Below are 13,686 nucleotides of genomic sequence, written 5' to 3'. Positions count from 1 at the left end.
CTACACTTTCTTCCATTACTAACTTCAGTGAATGTAATAAATGGTTCAACATCGCTCTTCGTCATTGCAAATGATTTTAATTATATAAAAGATTGTACTACTGGATTGTGAAATAACTTGAATTCTCTAATCACTATTTGCGTACATATGTCATATAATTGAAGAACATAATGTTTCAAGTGCAGATTTTGTTCATGTAAAGAAAAATATCATTTTCTGAAAACTGTAACACAAAAAATAGAACACAACAAAACATCATTCATGTTTAAAAAATTAAAAATATACATAATGAGCTTTGAATAATTATTTCACATCTGAGATAGTTCAATATGAGGCAGTTGAGATCATCCTTCTCATACATCGGTGCAATTTTATCAGACATACTGATGATCTGTAGAGGACAAATCTACAATTTTAATTGAAGAGAAGAAGAAACATTATGTATGTTAGCTTATTTGTGTTCTTCTTACAGTTACCCTCTTACAGCTTTCAAAATGCTCACTTTCAGTTTTGGAATATGTTACAGCAAGAAATTATTGTCATATCAAGAACACTGTTACCAATGAAAGCACAGTTCCAATCAACATGTTTCCACTTTGTACTGTAATAATTATAATAAGCATCATGAACAGCCATGATAAGATGATTTTCAAAAAATACAGGAAACCTTATTAGTGTACAAATAAATGTACTGAAAGGAAAAATCAGTAGAGAAAACTATGAAATTACAAGGAAACAGAAAGTCAGTATTTATCTTTACGAGGTGAGATTCAACATATGTGTGAACAGAAAAACTCAGAAGCAGAATCAAAAAACTTCCCAACTTTTGGAACCTGTTTCTTCCTTCTTCAGGGATGAAACAGGCACAGGTTGAACTGAATGGCCTGCCTTGCCCTACTGCCAAACCTTCCCCCACCTATGCCTCTTCCATCCTTGATGAAGGAATGTACAAGCTCTGTATGAATAAATTAACATCTTTTTAAGTATTTTCACAGTAATGAAAATTTTAATATATTAATGCTATTTTATCCATGCTGGACCTTTCTAAACTCCAAGGCTGTTATTCAACTAAGAATTGTTGATGGAGAATGCAACCAACAACAAATACTTTTAAAAAGACTATTTTATCCTGGTTATCGTGCACTTCATGAAATGGCTGAATTTGTATGTATGCGTAGGTGGTACAGGAGTGGACAATGTGCTGCTGACAAATATAATACTGTTGTAAAACAGATGAAGTCATTTGAAGATGGACATGATGACCTAAAACTAGTTACAGCAAAAAATTAAAAATTTTTAAAAAGTGGTTGCTTTCTGAATCAACAATCCTTAGTTGAACATATTTCTTTAAGCATTGTATATCTAGGAGCTTTAATCAGCATTTATGTTATTCTTTGCCATAGCTTCCAAAATTATTATTGTACCGAATATCTTTCTAAGTTCTTATAATAATGGCTTATAAATGAATAAGTGCTGCACAATCTACTTTCAATTTCGAAAAGAACATTGTGAAACTGCAATGATATTTTTCTTATGTTCCTTTGAAATGCCACATGATAATTTCTCAAAGTACTGTTTTTGTGTTCATTTTATGTTACAAAATCTTACAAAGCTACATTACCATATAAAAACATATAATCATATTCAGACACCTTGTTAATTCTTCACATAATTATTTACAGAAAATGCAGCTCCCACTACAGTTAGTAAAAAAACATGTAAATAAACATAAACCACACTGTTTCCTTCTCACGGCAAAAATGAAACTTGCAGTTGTGGAAAACCAAGGGAAAAGTTGCAGTATTGTTCAATGGGATTCTTGCTGCAGCCCATTGGTGCACACAGACAGTGTCTCGTAGTGTTTCAGTTTTCTGACCTTTTGATGTTTCAAGAATGTACAATTTATTCTTCAGTATTCCATGTACTTTAAACATTTTGATCATGTGTTTCTCTATAATGAAGTGAGAACTCTCTGTGATATATAGTTTTTCTCTACTTTTCTTCCATTTTTTTCTTTTTTTACATGAACCAAGGATAAAATATAAATATGTCTTAAGAATAGTGTTGAGAGCTAGACAGAATACATACATTACTTAAAGACAAGTGATAACAAGAATTTTAAAAATTCCTCAATTTGTTGTATTCGAAACGAAAAACACAAAGTTGCTTAAAAAAACGTCAAAACAAATCTCATGACTACTTTGCATACTTATAATCTGTTTAAGATGAACTAATTTTGTGGTTTAATCTCTCTCTCTCTCTCTCCCCCCCCCCCCCCTTTCTTTTTCTTTCTTTTTTTTTTTTTTTTTTTTTTTTTTTTTTTTTTTTTTTTTTTTTTTTTTAAAATCCAAAAATAATTTTCTGATCGACTATACAAGTTCTCCTCTGCAGCTCTAGCCCTATATCTCATTCTTTTTGACATTGCAAGTATTGAAGTTCTGTAATCCAACACTTGTATGTTTTCTGCTTTCATTACATACCACTTGAAAACATCAACTTAAAATTATCCATTTCATCTCAGAGATGTTATAATTACTCTGAACATTACAATTTACACTTGCATTGGAAGTTAAACATCAGGAACTCTTTAACAATTAACATGGTATCTCCAGGTTTGCTTTGTCAAATAAGCATTTGATTTTTTTAAAGAAACTTTGCAACCGAGACATGTTTTCTTATAATTGCAACATCTGGTATTCAAATATCTTCTTGTCAGATCAGAAAAACAGGATGTTGGCATACCTTGTTTTCTTGATTTGGGTTTATACTGAGCTTATGTTTGTTCTTGAACAAAAATGAGTTTGTTTTGTTTTATGTTGAACCTTTATACTGAATGTGTATCTTCAGTTCTGTTAATGAAGTGTACTTCTCAATGGGAAGTTCTATTTCATCAACTCTTAATGTAGAAATTCCCAAGTTGGTTCAGTTGCATACAAAGTTTCTACTCATATTATTCAGTTTCATGTTATCACTGTGCCAGGATTTCATTATTTTGTGCATAACAAGTGATTGTGATTGTGCAGAGAGGGGCTTATGGAGCCTTGCTGATTATTGCATCAACTCCAGTGGAATCAAATAGTAATAGATTTATTTTCCGCTAATATCTCTGTATCTCTCACTAAAAAGAAGCTAGATGTGAAATAGGCCTATGTTCAGGACTCTGTGTTTTATGTGTAAAATATTGCTTTAGGTGTTTAATTACAGTTTGAACTGATATCAGCAACTCTCACACAAATGTGAGTCTGAAATGTCCAAAGAAGAAATACTTTTGTCACTATATGTTACATACATATAAAGGTAGGGGACCATTGTCACGTCTTATGAATACCTTTATAACCAGAGATAAAAGTTAACAGTATGCATGATTAGAACTAACTTTTGTATATAGTTTGTTTTAGTGATATACTCATTAAATGACAGAAGAGGCCTTATTATATCATGTCACACAATATAGACACATGTATTATATCGTGGCATAACACATTGTTATTACAAATAACTCCAAAATTGAATCTGGAGTAGCAACCAAACTTGGGAAATTTAGTCCTACTATACTATTTAAAATATTTTATCATAACAACAGACGATTAGTAATAGAGTGCTAATTCTGAAGTCTGTAGACAGATAACTTGTTGTAGTTATCACAGAGAACATTGTAATATAGCTCAAAGGATATTAAATACTATAATGTTTGTGCAAATAAAGATTCATATTTATTCATTTCATCTGACTTTAGCTTTTATACACAGTTAATGAAAAATTTCGGTGAATGAAAGCACAACTTTGATCATTGTGTGCGCCAACATTTTAAGGCTTCTACAAGTTATGTGTTTGCTATGGAAAATAAAAGAAATCACATCTATTCCTGTGTTTTCATTCAATGACACACGCTTTTGGAAAATGGGTGTTGTGCAGCACAGAATCCCTTTCTTTTATGAGAAACACCACCAGCTTGCATACTGATTTTTATCATGCTATTGCTAAGAATAATCTCATTAAAGACTAGGTGACTATAGGGTGTTCACAAGATTTAAAAAATTTGTATGGAGTGATTCATCTATCAAATTTAATCACCACTTATTTGTGTAAATATGAAGCCTTTCCTGAATCTATGACTGAAATAAAGGTATACATGTACAGTATACTAATGATGGAAGTAAATTGATTCTATAAATGTATGTGAAATTCAAAAACAACATAATAATTATTGAAACATATTGCAATGTGATATTTTTTTCACAAACTGTTTAAGGAACTGTGTGCTCCATTTCCTTACTTCTTTAGTTTTAGACAGAAACTAAATTGTTGTCTGATATTATATACACTCACAGCCATCAAAATTACAACACTGTGAAGGCATCAAAAACAAATGTCAAATTGGCATGAAGTGTACTACATGGAAATGATGAGCATTTCTTCACAAATGCACAAAGTAATTAGGAGTAATGCCACCTATGTTCTGTATATAAGGAAAGATTGCAGTGAGCTAGCATTCTAATTTTCATGTTGTGAAAAGACATTGATATGTCTCATTTAACTAGCAGAAATGTTCACCAGTACACTAGAATTCCACTGCAGTAGGATTCTGGCCTATTAAAACAGTGGCTTATTGTTTCACGATATTGTTTGTCACGTCAGTTTGGATCCCACAACTCATGTAAATATAGAATCTATGGCTTCAGAAGGGCCATACTTCATACCACACAGGATCTTAACAGCCCATTGTGACTAGTGCCCAATTGGACAGATGTATCATTTGTTCAGCTGTTCAGGATCATATGGCTGTGTCACATACCGGTTGATTATAATTGTAAGTGAAGCTACTCACAGAGGGCCAGAGTGACCTGAAATTATGGTATGGCAACAAAACTTGGTAGGTATTCTAATGCATTAATTTGGAACCAGTTTATACTGAAAATAATTAGTTACAATTCTAACTGTGGGGTGCAAGTTTGGTGCTGTGAATGCAAGAAAATCACACATAAATATTTCCATATGTAATAAATTAAGAAAGGAAAGTGGGCAGAAAACATCAAACAAGTGAGACAGGTATAATGTTGACTTTATTACTAGCTGCCACTTACATAATTTGTTCAGCACTTTCTCACAGCAGTTCCAGTGGAATCTGAGCAATGTTTTCCTGTATATTGGCCTTCAGATCAGGTAGAGACCAAATGTGTCTCTTTTAGACATCCCCAGAGCCAAAAACCACCTGGATTCAGATTGTGCATCTGGGAAACCCCTGGAGATAACATGTTCTTGGAAGGTTGCATTCAACAGATCCTTCTGTGGGTGAGTAACATGAGGTGTTGCCTCATCTTGACAAAAACAGTGGTTTTGACACAGTTGCACTCTTTCAACACATGCTGTATAAGTGGGTCTCAAAAATGTGCAGACATCACAGTGCACCTGACAGGCCATCTGAGTGCATTCTCTTCAAAGGAGAATGGACCAAGAACACAGATGCTTGTGGACCCACACAACACAGTCACATACGGTGACTGCAATGGCTCATTGTGCACAATGTACCCCAAATTTGGCAGTTCTTTTTATTCACTGCACCATTTAGAATAAAATGTGCCTCGTCCCTTATGGAATATTGCCCAGCCACAAGTTACCAATTTCAGTCTATGCCAGATATCGGAAATCAATTTCAGAATGTTGCTAATGATTGTGAGGTTCCAATTGCTGCATCATCTAGGTCTTGTACAGGTACTAGAGTAAAATAGGTCACAAAACTTTCTGTACTGTTGACCACAGGATGGACAATTCATGTGAGACTGCACAAATACTAGTGCTACCCAGGACACATGCTACACGGTCAGCTACATCAACAGCAACCTCGTCAAAAATTTCCACCGGAACAGGATGCCGTCTTCTTCCAGGTCTCACACTAAGCTCATCTGTTTTAAGATTTCTTTATCATATTCTTTAAAGCATTTACTGACATTGGGCCTCTCCTCAGACCTTACAGTCAGCAATACTCTACAATGCACTATTGTAATTACTTCTGTTCACATAAAGCAGTTTCACTAACAGTGCACGATCTCTCTTCTCGATAGCCGTACTGTTCACTCATTTTATGACTTGGCAAATGACAGTTTAGGTGTTTACCTTCATGCAAACAGTATACAGTGCCAGGTTTGCACCTGACAGCTGAAAGTGTAATTAATTTTTTTCCAGCATAAATTGGTTCCACATTAACGCTCTAGTTTTGCTGCCATACAGTAATTACAGCCAACACTGGATGTCTGTGAGTAGCTGCACTTTAATTACAACCATCTGGTACCACAAGTTAGGGAATGGGCTCGTTTGCAACAGGGCAAGTATCCACACGGACAATGGGAGGACTTCTGGAGCAGCACAGACCGTCTGGACAGCGACCAGTTTTGTGGCTTCTCTCAGTGTCAGCAGAGAGAGGCACTGCACCTGACAACGATAACAGTGGACGTGGAAGAGGTGCAGAGTCATCTTTTCAGGTGAGTCTCAATTCTGCATCAAACATTACAATGAATATATCTGTGTGTGGAGGTTCTCAGTAGAACAAACACCATCGGATTGCATTTGTCATTTTGCGCAGTTCCAACACTCGGCACAATGTATGAGATGCCACTGGTTACAAAGTGTGATCGGATCCAGTTAACACAGCTGATAATCTAAGTAGTGCTCAGACGTGTTAAGGGTGGTGGCTGTCCATATCATCGAGGACTCTACGACATTACGTCTTGAAGAAATATCTCGAGACTCCGTGTCACTTGTGCTGTACTGAGGGACCCCAGTGCTGAGGGTTTTTGACTGTTGCACTGGCCAGCACGTTGCCACTTCTCTCATCTGGCAAAACTGTCTGGTTGTCGATTACCTACACATGACAGCTATTATGACTGATGAATTCTGCCACAGAGTTGAAGCAGGGTGGGATGACATGCCTCCTTCTCTCAGTTTGATGTGATGCCCAGCCAGTTTAGAGCCACTGTTGCTGGAAGAAGTGGCTGCTCTGTGTAATAAATTTTGCACCTAGTATGCCCCCAAATAATTTACAAATTTAGTCACATATTCTTCCAGCACAATAACTAAACTGCCGTTACTTTTAAGCTTAAAAGATTAGATACATTTAAATTATGCAACATGTTGTCACTAAATAATTATCATTTTAAACATTTTATCACAAAATGCCTTAGATGTTACCTTTCTTTTAATGAAGATCGAAATTCATTTATGGAAAAATATGTAAAATAAGGGAAAGGCAACCACTTACCCATAGTGAATTGGGCACAGAAACACTTAATAGAAACAGTTAACACTAATTTTCAAGCTCTTGTTCTTCTTTCTAGTAAATGCACATACTTGTAGGTTCACCCATATAACCACACAGACACCCAAGTGTAAAGAGTATACGCCCATTGCGGCGGTGACACTGATTATTGAATATCGATTACTGAAGCAGCAGGGTGTGGAGGAGGAGCGGGAATTGGGGGGGGGGGGGGGGGGGGGGGGGGAAGGAAATGATGAACAAGGCGAGGAAGGTGTAGTGTGTGACACATATGACTCAGCACCTGCACAAAAGATGCTTTGTTGCCTGAATAGAGCTACCATCTAATGGATGAAGCTCAAGTACTATGACAGTTATTCCCACTAGCTACTAGCCAGAGGGTGGATATATCAGACAAACACACTGTGAATCTGTGAATTAGCAGAACATGAACAGATATATACATCACAACTACTTTCAGTAAGGTATGTAGTTTGGACTGTAGCCCCAGTTCTATAATTGATGGCATAAGCCACATTGCTCAGTTATGTCACCTGTGTTTTAGACTTAGTGAAACATAATGGACAAGAAGATAATCTACATACAGTAAGGGGTGCAGGTAACAGTTTGGACTGTAACCTCAGTTCTATAATTGATGACATAAGGCACATTGCTGAGTGTGCTTCTCATATTAGTGTGAACATTGTGTCACTCTTTGAGCTGGACAATAAGCCACAGACAGAGAATTCCATGGAACTTATTAACCCTCACAATAGTTGGTGGATGGGAAGGGGGTGCTTATGCCTTCCTTTTGGAAATATTGGTATCTAATCATGTAGTTTGTATTTTAAAGTTTTGAAAAATTATTAATTATTTTCAGAAGGTTTATGTTTTATGGATATATGACCCAAGTGAGCTGTGAAAGATTCACCAGTTGTATGCTCACGTACTTTCAGGAGAAGAAAACAAAATGGGCCTGGTTCACAGAGGTGGAGAAAGATCTTAAAGAAGTGGGGATCACCTGTGATGACATCTTGTAGTGTGTCTCACTCAAGGAGAAACTTATGGCATCACAGGGTTTCCAAGAAAAGCCAAAACTAAAAACAGAAAAGGCTTGGACCCAGGAGACAAAGGAGCAACACTGAGAATGAATGCGGGAACACTGGGCAAACATCAGAACTCATAAAGCAAGACAGTTGAAATAACATGGTCCAAAGATGGCTTATTTGAAATGAATGAATGAATGAATTGTTTTTTATAATGTAGGAAAAGATAAGATGCTACTTACCATGAAGATAACACATTAAGTTGCAGACAGGCACAACTGAAAGACACTTACACATAAGCTTTCAGCCACAGACGTCATCAGAATGCTGTCATTCTGGCCCAGGTTGCCAGAGTTGGTGGTTGTATGCATGAGATGTGCTTGCTTTTGTGAATGAATGGTGTGTGTTTCTTTCTTTTTATGATTAAGGCTGTGGCCAAAGGTTTGCGTGAGTGTAACTTTTAATTGTGCCTGTGTGCAGCTTAATGTGTCATTTTTATGGTAAGTAGCAATCTGTCTTTTCCTACATTGTTGATATTCCAACCTGGAGTTACCAGTGTTTAATTGTTTCTAATGATTTCTTATACCACATTCTGTAATACTTTATTTTTCAGAAATAGTTTATTTTTCAGTAAGACATTACCTAAAAATTTAAGTCATAGGAGTTGTGGTGACTGTTGATAATCAGACTACTCCTTTGTTAAGCTATGTTCTTTAACTGTACTCTCTGCTCTCATGTGTTAACTTTTGCATGTGCTTCTGTTTACATGTTGTGTTTCTGTGACAATAAAATGAATTCTGTATCGAATGTGGTGCCTTTTCTTATCACCATTGAGCGTAGAAAGAGAAAATTCAAGTGGTGACCCTGAATTCGGTTTTGTTTGCAAATTATTCATTGTGTTTCATATGTTACCATTACTCGTTACTGGCCAACAGACAACTGATTTCCTACCGTGTAATGCTTTGGATCCTGCTTTTCATTCCTACATATCAGGTTTTGACTGTGATGCACAGGCAATGTCAACAGTGCAAGCACCAGCTTCTCTTGATTATGAATCCACTTTTCACACTGGTCTTCATGCAATGAACTTAACCTCATCTGGACGACAATGTCGGGCCATGCATACTACAGCTCTCCTCCAAACGATGGCATAAGGTGGCTACCACATTCTGTTTGCTGCCCCAGATCGTGGCTTATGCCTGTTGAAACAGAAATTCATCCCACAACCTTTCATCTCGATACATCTACCACATCCATCAGCATGTTACCCACAACAGATGCTGATCAGTTATTCCAGATTCGTAATGCAAGGTACTGTCTGGCCTTCTGACATACAACCTCATCCATCAATGACCACAGTCACTCTGTCCATGCCAGTAGCTTTGTCATCCACGCTTGTTGCATTGTGCAACACATGTGGGAAACACCTCGCTACCCCCATCACTCCCTCCCCCCCTCCCCCCCCCCCCCCTCCATAGTGACCTCAAACAATGTGTCACATCCTTATTCCAAGTCATGTGGTGCCAGCAGTCAAAATGCTCCCACAAGAAGAGAAGATTTCCTAAATTGCCTTGACTAAAAAAAAAAAAAAAAAAAAAAAAAAAAAAAAAAAAAAAAAAAAAAAAAAAACTGAGACTTGGTTCACCCTGATTGACATCCTGCCAGATTCGTATGGGGTCCTCATGACGATGCTCAGTTTATTTGCTTAGTTGGTCATTTACATGTTCATGCAGATCTTATCAGTCGCATCCTGCTGAGACCACCAGCACAGCTCAAGTATGCTACAACAAAGGCAAGTCTCATCAAATGTCTACTGCATCCTCTGACAGAAGCTACACACCGCACAATCCGTGAAGAACACCTCAGCACAAGATCACCTTCTTAGCTGTGGAGGCACCAGTGTGTACAAGTGGGACCTGAAGTCATATCTGACATTGCACTCTGGACATAACAGCTCATCAAGCTTCCGTATTAACTTCAACTGCAGCTCCCCTCTCACTCCACTAATAATAATAATAATAAAGATTTTATTGTCTTTAGGCCATTACAGCAATTGACAACGTCAAATGAAGTTACAATTTATAATACAGTGTGATAAGGTATTGACTACTGAAATATTTTAGCTTATATTACAATAAATGTACAGTGGGTCATCTGTTGGATTACTGCATTTTACAGTTGAAGAATTCATTGATATCATAGAACGGGTGGGCAATAAACCATTCATGCAGTCTTTCTTTGAATGTATGTTCAGGAAGATCCTGTATGGCATGTGGCAGCTTATTAAATAGCTTGTGCCCTGTGACTTCATAGCTATTTATTGATTTTGATAGTCTGTGGAGGGCAATTTTCAGATAGCAGACCATGCCTACACAGGCAACTACTTCAAACTACAAACACTTCTGTGAATGAAAAAGTTGGCAGCACTGCATCCACTCCCCATGCTCCGCTGTTGTGCTTGGCGGGTAGAGGCTGTGCGAGAGCCTGCCAATGTGTCAATGAGTCCTGCCAACTCGCTGCCCAGGTGACAAGTGAATCACAACAGAGCACAACATATGGTGCAGGTGATGACCGCCGTACCCCATACCCAGAATACCCACTCTGAGGGTTCCACGTCACCTTCGGTGACGCAAAGAGAAATTTGCACCCTCCCTGCACCTACACAAACTCTATGCGCAGGCTGGTCTAGGTGCCACAGCTCACAACGCTCCTGCAGGGTGCTGCTTCGGACAACAGTCATCAAATATGGTAACCACAACATGCATCTTAGACCACTACAATAACATGAACTTTCTTGTCTGCTCCAGACACCAGGGTCATCCCACCCTCTTATTCTCCCACTCAGTTAATTTCTGTGAAACTTCCTCTTGGCACAGCTAACAGCTCACACATCTGTGTTCGTGGTGCAGTGGAACTCTGGCTCCAGCTTTTGCTGCAGATACAGTTCATTTGAAAATTTCATGTCACAGACGTCAGTGACCAAGTCCTTAGTACTGACTTTCTAAAAAACCTGCAAACAGCATCCCTGATTCACCATGCAACGTGCACTCACATACCAGACTTCTTTCGTCCTTCTGCTGCTATATCTTCCTTGAGATCTGATCAGCTTCTCCCAGCTCTATCCAAGTGTGCAACGCTAATGGCTCACCTCAACAACACACAGATTGAGCTCACTACTCAAAGTGCCAAGATCGACCCCATGCTGAGCTCACATCCCTGTCGATGACATGTCACAGAAATTGGCACATGCTAAACACAGACTCAATAGCCTCACCGGTTCACAGCTGACACATACCACCATCGTGCCCTCTGTTGTGGCCTGCACCTCCACAAGCTAAGGTCAGTGGCATCCTTCCTCAAAGCATTTTTCTTCCTCACGCCAACCCCTTTGTGAGATGATAATTGTGTTCCTATCTCACATACTTGAGCTGCACAACTACATGCTATTAATAACAGTACTTGTCATAAGGTAATGATGACAGAAGGAACTCCCACATGTTACAAAACAAAACATGTCACTAAAACAAATTGTCATGCTAAAGTGGTTATTAATGAGTTTTTGGGTGTGAGCATTGCATGCCCTTCAGACAGTAACAGTTCTTCTCCCATCCACATTGTGCTTAAGGATGGTTTGTTTTGGTTGTCTATTGACTATCAGGAACTTAATGCCCATCCTATTATGAACAATTATCCCATCCTTCACATACAGGACTTCGCCAACTGCTTAATGGGTGTCCTTGACAATCAAAAAGCATACCATCACATTCTTATGTTCAAAGACAACATTCCCAAAACAGCCATCATTATACCATCCAGCCTATTTTGAATACTGCTTTACACTTATGGCCTGAAAACAAGGCTCAGACTAGGCAAAGGTTCATCAGCTACCTTATTGCTATGCCTATCTTTATGACATTCTCATCTATTTCACTTCTTCCAATTTATGATAGGCTACAATCCTGTCTCACTCCCTTCTGAACTACTACTTCCATTCAAGTTCCTCTACTCTGCAGTCTGGTTTCTGTAAGTTATAGATAATATTTTGCTCCAGGTATTTTTCCCCAGCTGCTTTCAGAATTTCAAAGGGTAAAGTGCAGTCAGCACTGCCATAAGCTTTCTCTAAACTACATATGCTGTAAACATAGGTTTGCCTTTCTTTGGTGGCTTTTCTGAGATAAGTTGTTGGGTAATTTTATCTCAACAGTTCCTATATATCTCCAGAACCCAAACTGATCTTTCCCAAGATCAGACTCTAGAAGTTTTTTCCATTTTTCTGTAAAAAAATCATATCAGTATTTTGTGGTATTAAATTTTTATCAAGTGAGGTAAGCAGCCGTCCCCACTTTGCAACTGCAGAGTACTACGGACCGCCAGACCCATTAAAAAAGAATACTCTGTAACATCATTATGATGGTACATCAGAAGGCTTCTTGCTGGCAACCCTAGTTGATGCATTCCATGAATACACTAGATGTTCATTTGTAAACTTTTGTATTATATTTATGTTATACTCCACATACTTTTATTATCTTTATATACCATTACATATTTTTAGTATTTCAAGAAGTTAGATGATAAATAAACTGACAGTTTGATAATACACCCGTCAGCACTACCTTTTTTGGAATTGGAATTATTGTGTGTGTGTGTGTGTGTGTGTGTGTGTGTGTGTGTGTGTGTGTGCGCGCATGTGTGAGTGAGTGAGTGATTTTTTTGTGTGTGTGTGTGTGTGTGTGTGTGTGTGTGTCTGTTTGTTTGTTTGTTTCTATCTCTGATGAAGAACTTTATCTGATAGCTTAATAATACCCGGTGTCAATTTTCAGTTATTGATGACTGTCGCTCAACATCATCTCTGTATGGTGAGTAGCAGTCTACCCTACTTCATACTGATGTTGTGCATCAGTTGAAACAGTTTTATCATGGCTGTCTCGCCCATAAATTTCAATAATTCTGAGCAAATTAGTCTTCTCCAGGGGGTTTACTTTGATTTAGGTTTTTCAGTGTTCTGCCAAACTTTTCTTACAGCATCATATCTCATCCTCATTTAATATTACACAGTTTCTGTAACACTGCCTACAAGTTAATTTCTCTTGCATAGTCCTGCTACATATTCCTGCCACATTTCAGCTTTCCCTTCTTTGTTTAGTATTGGCTTGCCATCTGAGCTCTTGCAATTCACATAGCTGCTTCTCTTTCCTCCAAAGATCTGTAGCAGCATCTATCAACCATCTAGTCATTCATACTTGTACAGTCTTGCAGTTGTCCTCCAACTACAGTGGCTTAGCTATTTTGTACTTTCTGTAGTTCCTTTTTCTTGATTCACTTACTGCATTTTTATGTTATCTACTTTCATCAATAAAATTAAACATCTTTATATGATGTTCAAGTCAT

This window comes from Schistocerca piceifrons, chromosome 3, assembly GCF_021461385.2.
Source record: "Schistocerca piceifrons isolate TAMUIC-IGC-003096 chromosome 3, iqSchPice1.1, whole genome shotgun sequence".
NCBI lineage: Eukaryota > Metazoa > Arthropoda > Insecta > Orthoptera > Acrididae > Schistocerca > Schistocerca piceifrons.
Note: the sequence above shows the minus strand (reverse complement) of the source record.